General features: G+C 35.9%; 1 long non-coding RNA gene across 2 annotated transcripts in view; it reads left to right on the forward strand.

The window, feature by feature from the left end:
- LOC115292807 overlaps window positions 1-15,243 on the forward strand; it is a 72,111-nt gene extending 56,868 nt beyond the window's left edge. The window contains exons 5-7 of one of the 2 annotated variants that reach the window (XR_003909144.1): window positions 10,648-10,733; window positions 11,017-11,086; window positions 14,933-15,243. This is a non-coding gene — a long non-coding RNA (uncharacterized LOC115292807). The remainder of the gene's footprint in view (window positions 1-10,647; window positions 10,734-11,016; window positions 11,087-14,932) is intronic. The other variant, XR_003909143.1, reaches the window with a different exon arrangement.
- Window positions 15,244-15,679: the final 436 nt, after the last annotated feature.

Consider the following 15,679-nt stretch of genomic DNA (forward strand, 5'->3'; position numbering starts at 1 on the left):
ACTGCTATAAACATTCTTGTGCACGTAAAAATAAAACTAAAGTCCTGTATTTCTTCCCTGTTTGTTTTCATCTTAAATAGCAAAAAGTTTTGTTTCTATGCATATATGCCTTTATATACATCTATATTCATGCATTCTTACTCATCTATTGCCAAAGTATCTATTATGTATGTATAGTTGCTAGTATTTGCTCACACATTTCAATAATAACATGTGTTGTATTTGACAACTTGAATCTCTGAATGCATCTTATGCATAGACAAGTAAAAAGAAAGAAGTAATAAAATCAAGCTATTTAATTGAAAACTGGATCAAATTTTCAGAATTTAATTCCACTGTGAAAGTAATAGGAAGCTAGAATGCATGGCATATATTTTCTTGAGTTTATCAGTGCTGCAAAGTTTATAGAAATTCCACTCAGTGCTAAATTTGGACATGAGGGATGGTATTTTTCCCTTCCCCTTATCTCTCTTTTCTCTCTCTTCCTTTCTTTCATTCTTCAATCACAAAATTATTCCAAAGACACTGGTTGAAATTCTGATTTACGCTGACTTCAAAGAGACCATTGTTTAGTCTTTCCATTTAACACATTCTGTGTTCCTTACCTATAAAAGTATTTTGGTTTTTTAATAGTTTATCTTAATTAATGCTTTAATTAAAATGGAGTATACAGTTTTGCCCTTTAATAAACACTTGAGTGGATTTTGTGTTAATATGATTTAAAGAAAGATTTTTTATCCTTTTGAGTGTTAAAATAACATGGACTAAATGAAAAATTTAAATCCAGAGAAGACCAGTCATAAAGAAGTGGTTAAGAAAATGTGATATAGCATGACACTGGGATATTATACAACTACTAAATTAATAGTTTATAAATATTTAATAAATTGACAAAAATACAAATGAGTGAAAAGGAAAATAAAGCTGCATATATAGTATGATTTATTTCTTAGCAATATGCTTCTGTCTTATTATATATATGCACATTTTCATGTAATGAAAAATGTATATTAAAATACACAAATATTGCTTTAATCTCAGTATTCAGCTGAATTCTGCCATTAGGCATTATCTTTGAGTTTTAAAAGGTTAAAGGTCCATTTAAATGTCATTTACAAAATCCCTGAACTTTGCACAATCAGTGGTCCTATGACTGTATTGCTTATCATATATAAGCATCATGACAATGTCAACAGTGCATAGAAAACATGTCATCGGGATTTATTGGTAATATCTGATTATTTAAACACCCACTTCCTAATATAGGTTATCATTCTTGTTGCAACTTATGTTAAATCTTTATGTGCTTTATCTAGTTAAATTCTGTTTGTCAGGAAGGGTATGAAATTTTTAAAATGTGGTGCTAATTAATAATTCTGAAAACAGTGAAGTCCATGTATGTAATCATTTATTGAGAATATTCAAATGTTTATATTTATTAAAATAGATTAATAATATTAATGCTAAAAGAGAGGGCATCAGTTAGATTACAGAGGGGACTGTATCTCTTTTAACCAATTCACATTTATTTATAAAGCTCTAAAACATATAAAGCAGAGTAAAAGACATTAAATGAATTATAATACCAATGTCAATCTTTGTAGATTTTTGTGGAACAGCATTTATACATTAAGCAAATCAAGAGCTCTACATGATTCTTAGATATTTAATCCCATTTAGCCCAAGTCTTTCTAGCAAAGAACTTACTTTGTAATATCCTGCCTATTGTGAAGATGAAATAAAAGTAGAATGCCAATGCTACCAAGTCCAAATTTCATGAGAAGGAAAAACATAAAAATTATGCAAATAATAAATCATTTTTGATAGTTATTTTTTAAACAATACAGAGAACAAGGAAACTAATGGAGTGTTAGGAAATGAGTTACCTCTAAGTATCTTGCTTCTTCACTGACTTTATTTGAAAGTGAATGTCTATTTTCTGTTGTAAATTTGCAATATGCTGACTAAGTAGCAATACAAGAGATGTCAATGAAGGGAAATTATTGTTCCTATAACATAATTTGAAGCTGTGAGGGGCGCCTGGGTGGCTCAGTTGGTTAAGTGGCTGACTTCGGCTCAGGTCATGATCTCACAGTTCATGAGTTCGAGCCCCACGTTGGGCTCTGTGCTGACAGCTCAGAGCCTGGAGCCTGCTTCAGAGTCTGTTCTCTCTCTCTGCCCTTCCCCTGCTCATGCTCTGTCTCTCTCTCTCTCTCAAAGATAAATCAGCATTAAAAAATAATAATAATTTGAGGCTGTGAAAACTTAGCCATTAAAACATTGGTGAAGCCAGTTGTAACTCTAGTTTTGGTACTTTGGTAATGTTTGCAATTTATTCTTGATCTCAGAAGGTCATTACAGGATGCTAATATTCTAGGTTGACTAGAATAATGTAATTGCCTTTACCTTTGGGGCATTTGGACAAAACAAATGTTCAGAGCATCTCTAAAATACACATTCATAGGACTATATGAGGAAATTCTGAAAAGAACTCATGTGTGATTAGCTCTATTATTTCTACCTTGATGTGTGTTTTATTTCTTTCTTCTTTCCTGGTTTTATAAGGTTGTTTGAGACACTTCACTAAGTCAAAGAGCCAACATCAATAAAAATGATTAGTGCTTCTTAATAGTAGGATGAAATTGCGTGTTATTGAGATTTGGATTAGTGCAGTGAACCAAATCACCGATGCAAAACACAATTATGTTGAATAAAAATATGTTTTAACACAAAGAACTTAAAATGTGTCCGTTACTGTTAATCTTCCACACTGCCATTTTATTTAATGTTTTTAAATGTTTATTTTGATAGAGAATGAGCACAAGTGGGGGAGGGGGAACGAGGGGGTGGCTCTGCATGGACAACAGAGGGCCCAATGTGGAGCTTGAACTCATATGAGGTGATGACCTGAGATGAAGCCAAATGCTGAACCAACTGAGCCACACACGCACCCCACAACACACAACAGATTATTCACATAATAGATATTTATGACTCACAAATCATGTGGCAAATAACACATTAGGTATTATGGAAGAGGAAGTAAATAATAATAATAAAAACCACAGGAACTAACATTTGTTGAAAGCTCTTTAAAGGATAGGCCCTCCCCAAATGCATTACATACTTATCAATAGTCACAGTCACAAAATAACACCTTAAGGAAACTAAGGTTAATTAGGTAACGTGTTCAAGGCTATGTAATAGCGAGGATAAGCACTAAGTCTGATCAGCGTCTGTATAACTCGAGCATCAGTGTGTTCAGTGCCAGTATCCAATATAAACCATTGTTCCTCAGTGCCCAGGGAGGGAGGGGGGACAAAGCTAACATATATCAAATAATTTGTGAGCAAGATAGAAGGTTTAAATGGTGTCATAAAGACAATGTATATGATTAGAATCAAAAGAGAGATGACTGAGGGCAGGGGCTTTAAGGCTGAGCAGGATTTTATTTGGAGGAAGAAATGAGGGAAAACACTCTAGATAATTAATAATGTGAACAAAAATACTTGAAAGGCTGGTTTCTCTAAGGAAGTAAGGAAATATTTTTTACTAGAAGGAACAGTGAGTTTACCATTTCTATTATCTCCCTAAGCATATTTCAAAATTTTAAATCTTTACAGCTTGGATGTCCTATTATTCAACTACTTTTATTAAAGATACAGATTCTGATATAGGCTGGTTAAGGCATTTCCTAATAAATAGCAAAACCATGTTAAAATTGATGATTAATAGATAATCTTAAAGTTGATAAAATGGGAAATGGAATGAGAATAACACTCTAAGTATTCTGGCATAAATATTTCCTTTTTCTTTTTTTACCGTTGCAATGAAGTTGATCAGTGAGGAGATATTTCTCATTTACAGATAAGGCTTCCATAACAGAGAGAGAATAAGTTGCCCAAGACACAGAACTGCTTATCAGAAAGAAGAGATTCTAAACGTATAATTCTGGCAAACCGGCATACGTTGAATTTTTATAGAGGCTGATAGCTGTTTCTCACATATTTTTTAGCCTTCAGACAGTCTTTTCTTTACAAGAATACTTACTAAATTCAACCACTACAATTCTTTCACTTAAAAGATTGTCTTCTACTTTGGCACTATTTCAGAGAGTGATTTCTGAGGCTAAAATAATCAAAAAACTTACATAGAAGTTGTGATTGGGTCTGTTATTACATGAGGAATAGTTGTCATTGTGTATCTGGCATTAAAATCTGTGAGACTGAAAATATTTCAGAGAAAGTCGCTGATGTGCTATCTCACTATATGACTACATGTTAGATTTTTTATTCCATGCCCTTTTTTAATCAAGAAAAGTGCAAAATTTCTTATAGCCAGGCAACTCAATACTGGATTTGGACTGCACATTTGATGGAATTCAGTCACACAATTTTTCTTCCCAGTAAACTTGAGATATTACATATATTGCTTTTCTGAAATGCAGTTTTTAGATACCAGTTTTTGGAGGGAAAGACTGCAGAGAGATGGTTTTCAAGGTCACCATCAGAACCAGAGATGTCTGTCAGAGACTCCAGGATCTCTTTCCAAGTCAAGTATTAGAGATTGAAACAGATATCCGCAGTACTTAAGCGTGGGCGCACACACACACACACACCCACACACACACACACACACACACACACAATGGGTGGAGAAGGAACAGAAATGCAGAGTGAAATTATTTGATTTCAAAATCTTATTCCACCATCATAGAACAGAAACACATGAGCGGTTAGGAAAATTATTATTTACAGTATGGACTCTGGGGAAGAGAACTATGAAGAGATGAGGGTGAGATGTTACTTTCTGCTAGGTACCGCTAATTCTCCACTCTATTCCTAGGAGTTAATAATATGAGGATACTACGGCTCATGGGTGGCTTAATCAGTTAAGCGTCCAGCTTTGGCCCAGGTCATGATCTCCCGGTTCATGGGTTTGAGCCCCACACTAGGTTTTGTGCTGACAGCTAGCTCAGAGCCTGGAGCTTGCTTCAGATTCTGTGTCTCCCTCTCTTTGACACTCCCCTGCTCATTGTCTCTGTCCCTCAAAAAAAAAATTAAAAAATAATATGAACATAGGAGACTGGGTTTCCAATCAGCAAAGTAGAACAATAGTCAGCCAGATTGTTAGAATTTTATATTAATCAACTTCAAACATTTCTATAGGACCACTTTGTAAGTTTTAGAAAGCTGTATAAATGTTTGTTATCGTTAGAATCAACACTCATTGTTCATAGAATTCACCCACATAGGAATTTTGGAATCTCTTACTATAAAGGTTCCGTTCACTGTCTACCTTTCCAGAATATCAGAGAATCCCCGTTTACCTCGAGGAAGCCTCAGGAAACCACAGGCATTATTTCTCAGTCACTTTCTTTAAGCATGGGGTTTTCTGCCAGGAGGCTGAATATGGAATGGTGTTAAGATTCTATCAGGACCACACTGTTAAAATGCAGTGCAAATATGACAAATGCCTGAGAAAGAAATACACTGAAATAAAAACAATGGTTGTATTAAGTCAATACATACTTTTTCCATTAAATAACATTCATGTAACTTGTTTACTTAAATTTCCAGAAGAATCAAAATTACATGTCAGGAAGGAGAAGAAAAAAACACTTAGGTCTTTAAAAGTACCAATGTTGCTTCATGACAAAATTTTGGAGTAGAAACTATAGCTATACAATTATAGTAATTACATGGTTTTCCTTTTTTTATATTTTAGAACCTCAGCAGTAATGTGACATTTGGAATAGTAAACAAGCCTGAGTAGCTTTAGAGGAAGGCTCTTGTCAATAAAAGCACTCATTAGCATTCTATGGATAGTTTAGTGCTTTGCCATAGGAAATAGTATTGCTGCAAATTAGATAATTGTAATTAAGTGTCTTTTTCTAGCTTTAATTTTTATTTTAAAACTCTGGTTACCTCCACATCTAAATTTGCTTTCCTTTCCCTCATTTAAGAGCAGGTTGCAAAACAGGTCAGTTGCACTCTTTGAAAAATATCCATAACTTCATGGACGAATGGCCCATATTTATAGTCTGGGAAGTAACTGAACTAGAAAATCTAATGTTATGTTTCTGCTGATTTACTGTCACTTTAATGCTGTGTTATCACAATCCTCTTATACTTTTATAGGCTAGGGTAGTTTTAGGTTAATGCACATTTAATAAAAAGTGAAGTGAATGGTACTGGGCATATGCAAATCTAACTGCTATCACCTGAGTGAATGGCCTGTTAATATTACACATAGCTGTTTCTAAAATATAACCCTGTACTGCTGTAACTGAGAAGGAGAAGGCAGAATTTTAAATCCATGATGCCTTGGAGATGCGATAGGTTATAGGTTTGTCTGATATTCAGCACCTTGTTTAAAGACATCTCTGTCCTTACTCATGGCCAAGAATGCAGGGCTGAAAACAGATGTTCGCTCCTCTTTTGGAGCAAAAACATTTTCCTCTCTTCTTACAGGAGAAAGGAAAACTTTAGAGGGCATGATTAGCTTCACAATGTCATATAATTATGTTTGATTAGGAAAGAGAAATGAGGGTGCATTTTTAAAGAACTATTTTTCCTCCATTAACAGTGCCCCCCCCCAAGTTTTTTTATTGTACTGTTGACACATGTCTAACTGGAAATACTATCTGGGGGAAGGCCACTGGAAATATAAACTTCATAAAATATCATTATATAGATGAAAATGTAAGAAATGGAGCATCTTAAACTCCCTTGGTAGATAGGTGAAGGGTCTAAAACGGGACTCTGTAGAGGCCCAGGATGGAGACCTAGGTTTCAGACTCACTCAGACACTTTTCCCTAAGGGGGCCTTAGTTTCCCGATTTGTATAACTTATGGTTGTCTGAGATTTTCTCAAAGTCATCTCAAAGTCTTTTATTCTATTTTTCTGAATAAAACCTTGAATTCAAAAATCACCCTGCAAATTCCTTTATCTACATGGTTCATGTTATTTTGCTTAGCCCTCTTTACTCCCTTTGATGAAATGAAGGTTTTAATTCTTTTTTTTTAAATTTCTCTAAGTATCCTAGCATCTTTTGATATTAGTCAAGCTTTTAAAAAAGCAGATGTGGGACGTGATCAGATTGAATACATGATTTTAATTTATAAGAACATTAAAAAGTCATTTTAGTTCAAAGACTATATCAGCAAAACAACCAACCAAACAAATAAAGACACAAAGACATTATGATTACACCTTTCCTTAAATGTAAATAATCAGTACAGAAATCTCCTTCACAAATTAGCTAAATCCATGTTCTGAAGGAAAACTCATCCACAGATTGTGATCCTTTATTTCTGTACATTTTGCTTAAAGAAGGGTCTAATTGGGAAAAACTGGAACCATGGCTTTGTATCTGAGAAAGTTAGTTGTGTTATCTTGTTATCTGCTGCGGGTGTGTTTCTGTGTCCAGACCAAGCTACCTGTGGTCTTAGGGGAAGCATTCTGTTTGTAGGAACTTTGGGGGTGAAGGTGGAAAGTTGAGTGTTAAGTCCTGTCAGGGAAATGAGCTGTGATTTCTGGTGGCCTAACGAGGAAGAAAGAGGAGGAAGAAAAATGAAAATAATCATGTACTAATGTTTCTGAAGCTAGGATTAGCAGATTGAATTTGTTTTTGAGGTTCATGGCTTTCTGCTTTTGTAAACAATTGATATTCAACTTCCTGATACAAGAGGGCAATGGAATTTGTTCAAGAAAAGTAGCTCGTGACAATCAAGAATTAACTGTTTTGCACAAAGATGTGAAAATATTGTATTCCTTCAATGGAAAGATGATTGTGATGTGAAATTATTTTTGGCTTCTTCTAGTTGGTCCAGGGGCTGTGATCTGAAGCCTGATTAAGCAGATTGCTCAACAAGTGACCACCTTTGCAGCACCCAATCAAAAACACTAAATGTCATGATTAGGACCTCTCTATCAATGGTGTTTTATAGATATTATTCACTAATTGAGAGACAGTGGAAAGTAGGTAGGGTAGACATGGGAGAATATCAATAGCCCAGCACAAGGCTGAAGAGAGGATATGGCCAAACAGATAACCTGGAAAAGAAGGAAATTCTAACTGGGGTAACACCTTGAAAAAATACTCAGGTTTCAGTTTCCTTCTTTGCACTGTAATTTGATTGTTGCTCTTGAAGATCTCATTGTGTTGAACACTTCAGCCTTGTGTCAGTTGTAGGCTGAGGAATGAAAGGGATGGGTGTCAAAATAAATGTTTGAACCTCTTCTTAAATAGTTTTAAAGTTTATTTACTTATTTTTAAGAGAGAGAGAGTGAGAAGCAGAGAGAGAGGGAGAGAGAGAATCCCAAACAGGTTCCATGCCATTAGTGTAGAGCTCAATGTGAGGCTTAGTCCCACAAGATCATGGCCTGAGCTGAAATCAAGAGTTGGACGCTTAACTGACTGAGCCATACAGGCACTTCTTAAATTGTTTTGAATCATGAGATTCTTGTCCCCATACCAGAGAGTCTCTTGCGAGAACCTAAATTAATTTTCATTCATGATTCAGAATTCTAAGTGACAGACATCAGTCCAAAGAGTTTCCAGCAGTCACCCTATCTTTGAATAAAATGTAGATACCTTTTCTTAGATCAGTTTTTAAATAAAAATTAAGAGATCCAAAAATGTTAGTGTCTTGCCTGAGATCATTCAGTGCGAATATAAGGGCTGTAACTCCCATCTCCTGATTTATCCTCTAATGCTTTTCTCATTATACTTCATAGCTTTGTATTTATTCATGTTTCATATATATTCTGTTTTTTAATAGAGTCTACTCTGTAGGCTTTCTGTATTTATTTTGATTATTTAGAGAATGTACTCCTTTTCTAGATTAATATTCTGTAGAGGAAAAGAATACATCTTTTGGTGGTCCCCTATAGGTTCATGCTGGAGAAAAGAAGTTGGCCTGATACAAAGCTCCATATTAACTAGCTACAGCCAAGTTCCTGGAACAGTCAGATCAACCATAAGGTTTGGAATCTGTCCCAGCCGTGCTGGTGTTCACCTGGCCATGGATTCTGAGCAGGCAGGGCAGGGCTGGAGCCAAGGTGCTGTCACATTATAGTGCTCTTGTTGAATTACAGCCTGTGATCCCATGCTGGGGTGCTGAAACTTGCCTAATCCTAAAGTTCAAAAGCCCCACAGGCCAGGATCAGAGTTTATTATTTTCCAGAGTCTGCCATCTAGTACTGTCAGATTGCTGTGAGCTGCTCCAGTGTGGGTGGGACAGTGGGGATCCCACCTGCCTACGACTGGTCCTGTCTCTGTAGGGTTTTCTCTGAGGTACCTCCTCCAGCGGGCCTGGCAGATGTGCTGCCCAGCACTTGCCCTTATGTTATTATCTGGTCTTTAGGAGTTCTGTCTGTGTATGTGAGTCATGAAAATCAAACCCACAGACACTGCTACATATCTCAATAAGCATCCTTTGTGATGGTTTTATATAACATATAGTAGGTTGATGGGGTGCCTGGGTGGCTCAGTCAGTTAAGCATCCAGCTTTGGCTCAGGTCATGATCTCCTCGTTCATGGGTTCAAGCCCCGCGTCGGGCTCTGTGCTGACAACTAGCTCAGAGCCTGGAGCCTGCTTCAGATTCTGTATCTCCCTCTCTCTCTGACCCTCCCCTGCTCGCACTGTCTCTCTCTGTCTCTCAAAAATAATAAAAAGCATAAAAAAATAATATATAGTAGGTTGAACCATATCAAATTCAATTAGTTAAACAGTAGTTGTAACAGTAATTTCATATTACCATTATTAGGTATTTTTTTTAATCCAGGGCAATGTAGAGTTTAATGAGTCATAGCCTCTCCTTTTTCTTTTTTTTTAATTGAGTCATTTCAACATATACTGTTCAGCCTAAGAAATATATGTATGCACAATTCAGATTTAATAAAGGTTAGCATTTTTCTATATATATATTTTTATATATTTTAATTTTCTTTTGGGAAAACCTAATATAGGTATAACAGAAGACCTTTTCACCTCCCTCCTTGAATCTATTTCTTTTCCTCTTGTTACCAACCTAGAGAGATAAACTCTCAGGGAGTTTCTGAGCTAAACAATACATCTTTTGTTATCAAACTTTTGTGAGCAATCTCTAGTATTTTATATATCTTTATAATTCTTATTTTCTTGAGTATAATAGTGGTATTGTGGTCATGAAGAAAAACATCTTTGTTAACTGGACATATTTGTATTTAGATATGAGATATCATGAGGTTTGCAAATTGCCTTCAAATGGTTCAGGAAGATGTGTGTGCACACGTGTGTGTGTGTGTGTGTGTGTGTGTGTGGGTGTGTGTAAAGAAACAACAAACATGACACTGTTAGAAACTGGTTATTCTGAGTGAGGAGTTTATTGGTGTTTATCTTACTTTTATTTCTTTCTGTAGACTTGAAATGAAAATTTGAGAATTTCAAAGCACTGTATAACTAGCATCCTATATGTATCAGTAAATAAGTTACTTTAACTTTTTCATAACTCAATACTGTATTTGAAATTTGTACAACTTGTCCCATAAATGTCTAATTCATTTAGTATAACTCACATATATAATGGTACTATATAGTAACCTTTCCCCTCTGAAAGGGCATTTAGGTTTTATTTTATTTTGCTTTGTTTTGTTTTGAGTAATGGAAGAGTAGGTGTCCTTATGAATTGTTCCTGGGACACTATGCAATAATTTCTGTATGTGTAAGAGACCTGCTACATAAAAGGTATGTGTATCTTTGCTTTGTTTGGGGGTCCAGCCAGAATAGTACACATTTTTTCATATTGATGAGAGATCTTGGCTTAGGAGCTGCTTGGCTTTGGGGCCACATTTGAGGTCATATGCTTGAGGTCCAGCTGCATCATATCCACGACACAGGACACTTGCACTGACATGGAAGGTGGCTGGGTTGTGAGGTCTGGGTCCTCCATTCCATGTATTTCTGGGGCTTAATGTTTAGTTGACTCGCAAACTCAGTTGATGTCTCCCTTCTTTCCTGCTGTTTGCAGTCCTCTTGATTCCATGCTCTCGGTCCCAGAGGATGATCTTTCAACAGAGAGGAACATTGTTTGCTCACAAGTAAGCAAGTAGTATGGCTCTCCTGTAAAACACATATCTTTAAGATAAAATGCATCAACTATTCAATGTAACATAACAGGACACCTTTAATCTTGTTCAACATATGTGGCTTTATTTCATTATTGAAATTTATTTGAGATAATTTAAGGTTTAACTTCCTCCTTCAACAAACAGTAACTTTTCACAAAATGTGAATTTTAACAAAATTTAAAAAAATACTTTTTTTCAATGTAAATCAGTGCATCCACTTTGGAAAACAAGTTTGCAGTTCCTTGAAGTGTCAAGCCTGTAGTTACCGTATAACTTAGCAATTATAGATTCCTAGCTATATACCCAAAAGAAATAAAAACACATGTCCACACAAAAGCTTGTACTTGACTGTTCATATCAGCATTACTCCTGGTATGCAAAAAGTGAAGCAACCAAATTGTCCACCAACAATGAATATGATAAAAAATGTGTGGTCTATCCCTACGTTGAAATGTTACTCAGCAATAAAGAGGAGTGATGTACAGATAAAGCTGCACCACAGATGAACCTTGAATATATGCAGGAAAATATGCTAGAAACCAGTCACAGAACACCACATGTGGTATAATTCCATTTGTATGAAAATTCCAGCGTAGGCAAATCAACAGAGACAGAAAGTGCATTCGTGGTGGCCTGGGCCTGGGGTGGGAAATGGGGAGTGACTGCTGACAGAATGGAGTTTCTTTGGAGGGAAGGATGAAAAGGCTAAAATTAGACTCTAGCCGTGATCACACCACTCTTCAGATACAATAAAGACCACTGAATTGTATACTTTAAATGGATGAATTTTATGGAATGTGAATTGTGTGTATCTCGATAAAGCTGCTTAAAATAGTCTTTTTTATGAAGTTAGGCAAAACAAAATCTTTTAAGACTAATTGCAAATATGAAAGTATAAAGGCCTTTGCTTAATTTGAATCATATAAAATGGTAATTTTATAGATCTTTAAAAAAATTTTTTACATTTATTTATTTTTGAGAGACAGACCATGAACAGGGGAGGGGCAGAGAGAGAAAGAGACACAGAATCTGAAGCAGGCTCCAGGCTCTGAGCTAGCTGTCAGCACAGAGCCCGATGTGGGGCTTGAATCCACAAACCGCGAGATCATGACCTGAGCTGAAGTCAGATGCTTAACAAACTAAGCCACCCAGGCGCCCCAAAATGATAATTTTAATATACTGAAAGGTGGGCTACAATATTAATGTCAGGAATGAGTAATTAAAGCTAACTTAGATTTGTTTGAAAATGTAGCAGTTGTAGGGCGCCTGGTGGCTCAGTGGATTAAGTGTCTAACTTCAGCTCAGGTCATGATCTCACAGTTTGTCAGTTCAAGCCCGGCATCTAGCTCTAGGACAGCTCAGAGCCTGGAGCCTGTTTCAGATTCTGTGTCTCTCTCACTCTGCCCCTCCCCAGTTGTGCTTTGTATCTGTCTCCAAAAAATAAATAAACATTAAAAAATTTTTTTAAATGTAGCAGTTGTGTCATATGTTGATACAGTGTTTTTTTGATTATAGTGCAAACACTATTTACCAAGAGGCTAGAAATTGTCAGAAGTGCATTTTTTGCTGTTGATGTATGCTTATTTAAATTTTGGATGAAAAGAAAAGGAACATTGAGATAAAATATATATACATTTTAAGAAAGAATGGTTTGTTCTTTTTTTTCTATTTCAGAAAGGACAATATATATGCCAGTTGCGTTTTGATTTTTTAATAAATTAAAAGTCTTATTACAAGAACAGTTTACATAAAAGTCACTCACTTGGGATGCTTTAAGTTTTACGCAGTAAAGCAGACACATTAAACAAAACTCCCACAAGACTTACTTTCCTGGAGTGGTTACAAAATGTAAACAGTAAACATAATAAATATTTGAATGATTGTATGTTAAAAAATAAAAGAGCATTGTAACAGAAAAAAATATGAGAGCAAAGGAAGGGGATCACGAATACAAGGGGCAAAAGGTTGGAGTTGTCACCACGGAGACGGGAGGCTAAGTGGGAGATCAGGAGTTCAATTTTGACATGTTAGTTTTGAGATATCCATTAGGCATGCAAATGGAGAAGCTGCATTGGCAGTTGTGCAGATAAATGTGCAATTCAGGGATGTGATTTAGGCTGGAGGCATTAACTGTGACATAGTAAGTACCTAGAAGTTGGCATTTATGGACATGATACTGGATGAACTCATCAACATAGTGAGTGTAGAGAGAGAAGAGAATATGCAAATCTCAGAGGTCTTATAGAAGAGGAAGACTCACCAAAGGAGACTGAGAAAAGAATTAGCTATTAGTTTAGCCACAAACAAAAGTTATGTGGTATATTGTGAAGAGAGAGTATTACCCAGAACTGGCCTTGAATATAATTTCGGTTTTTTTTAGCAGCTACAATCACAAAGACAACATTGAACTGAGAATTTCTTTTGATCAGATTTAAGCCAACTACACTTTAGATCTTACCAGATCACCCAACTTGCCTTGAGTTACGGTGTTCATAATTATCATCCCTGATGGAGAGGTGGGGCTCTAAACAGGCAGTTAATAACTGTTGGGGAATTGCTGTTTGGATAAAGAGAGAATTGGGGGAAAGAGGAGAAAAAACATATTCAAATTTGAAAGTTAGAGGTTAGGAGTCATTATAATTTGATTATTAAAATCCATTTTCTTCCCTAAAATGGTAAAATTGGCTTATGTATTAGAACAAAAACTCCACATTCTAGCAAAATGCATTATGTAAAATAATATTCCTTTAGATCAACATGCCCTCAATGCATTTTTGTTCCTGGAAATAGGCTAATGATGCCGAGCCTAACACAAAGATTCCAGAGACTTTAAATTAATAAAAGTATATTGCACAGCCTTGCCACACATGCAGTGTAGATAGACACTAAACACAGTAATTTCCAGATTTATCCATAATGAAATAGAAATTGAAACACATAAAAATTAGCCAACCTTAAACAGATAGACAGAGGTTTTCATTCATTTTAATCACTAGAGGATCATGGCTGAAAGAAACACCAACAATTTATGACACTATCATCTCATTGTGAGATTTCAAGTGTTCTCCATGACTGGATCCCAGTGTAGACAGTGAGGATGGAATATTAAATGCTCAGGCTCATTATGACACATTTGTTCAGCTTGCATTTTCATGATGAAAACAAGTCACATGACTATGCCTGTTTTTCTGGGTACAAACAAGTGCATCTTCTCTGTGTCCGGAATCAGACCTCAGATGTGTTGGGGGGTGGTAGTGATGTCTGTTAGATTCAAGTGTCTCTTGAGACCTGATAATCAAAACTGCTAAGCCTGCACCTGCTTGATGATCCTCCCCTTTCATTTATTTAAAAAAAATTTTTTTAAGTTTATTTACTCTGAGAGAGAGAGAGACGGTGCAAGTGGGAGTAGGGAAGGGACAGAAGGAGAATCCCATGCAGGCTCCCTGCTGCAAGAGCAGAGCCTGATGTGGGACTTGAACTCACAAAACCGTGGGATCATTACCTGAGCCAAAACCAAGAGTCAGATGCTTAACCTACTAAACCAACCAGGCACCCCACCTCTCCTCTGCATTTGTAAGTCTTATGTATTTAAATTGAAGAAGCTGAGGAAAGATAAAATAGTTCACTATGACCCTTAAAGGTTTATTAAAAAAAGGGGGGGGGGAGATAGGATGATAGCAGGGAAGTATGGAGTGTCAAGAATTTTTTAAAAAGACAATCTTAGATTGTATTTGTAATGAAGCATTTTAAATTATTGGATGATGTGTTGTTATTCTCTTTTCTTCCCCATCACCATCATTTGCTCTTTCTCACTAGGAGGACTTTTCCTGCCAGTTACAGGAAGCCGTGACACCCATTGACTTGGAGATGGGCGACCATATCATAGAAATGATGGCAGTAAAACTAAATTTAAATTCATAAACTGAACTTTGAAATTGCATACAAGAAAAATTTAGATTTGAGCAGAGTAGTTTTTTTCCCCCTACTTTCAGACCCATTGAGACTCCTTTGGCTAACAGAGGATTATTAGAGACTACACCTATAGGATGTGGGCCAAAAGAACACAGGAGAGACCATCTTCAAAGATTTTTCTTTTACAAGTTTTAGATGATAAATGTATCAGAAAAGAGGACACACCTGTGGTAAGTTGAAGAGCAGTGGGGATGTGAGAGAGCCATAAGTAGTATTTGGAAATATGAACAGCTGAAATTTAACAAAGAAATTGATGAAGAATAGAAAGTAGGCTTAAAAGGACCAAGATGGAGAATATAAACTTGGTGTGAGCTAAGTAGGCTTTCCTAGGAAAATTTCTTCTTTGTTGCCTGAAACAAGAGAGGAGAAATGTTGGGGAGATGGTTGGGGGCATGGTAGTGAAAGCTATATAAAGGGAATTTAACAGAAAACTTTGGGGTACTACTGCCTTGAAGTTCTAACAATACCATCTTAAACAACAGAATTATTAAAAGCTAACACTAAAATGCTGTGATATACCTTTAAACTTTTTAAAAAGCAAAACTTTCCAAGGGAAAAATTGTCTTCCTTAGAATGCCATTTTAGAAGCTT

This window comes from Suricata suricatta, chromosome 5 (assembly GCF_006229205.1).
Source record: "Suricata suricatta isolate VVHF042 chromosome 5, meerkat_22Aug2017_6uvM2_HiC, whole genome shotgun sequence".
Classification (NCBI taxonomy): Eukaryota; Metazoa; Chordata; class Mammalia; order Carnivora; family Herpestidae; genus Suricata; species Suricata suricatta.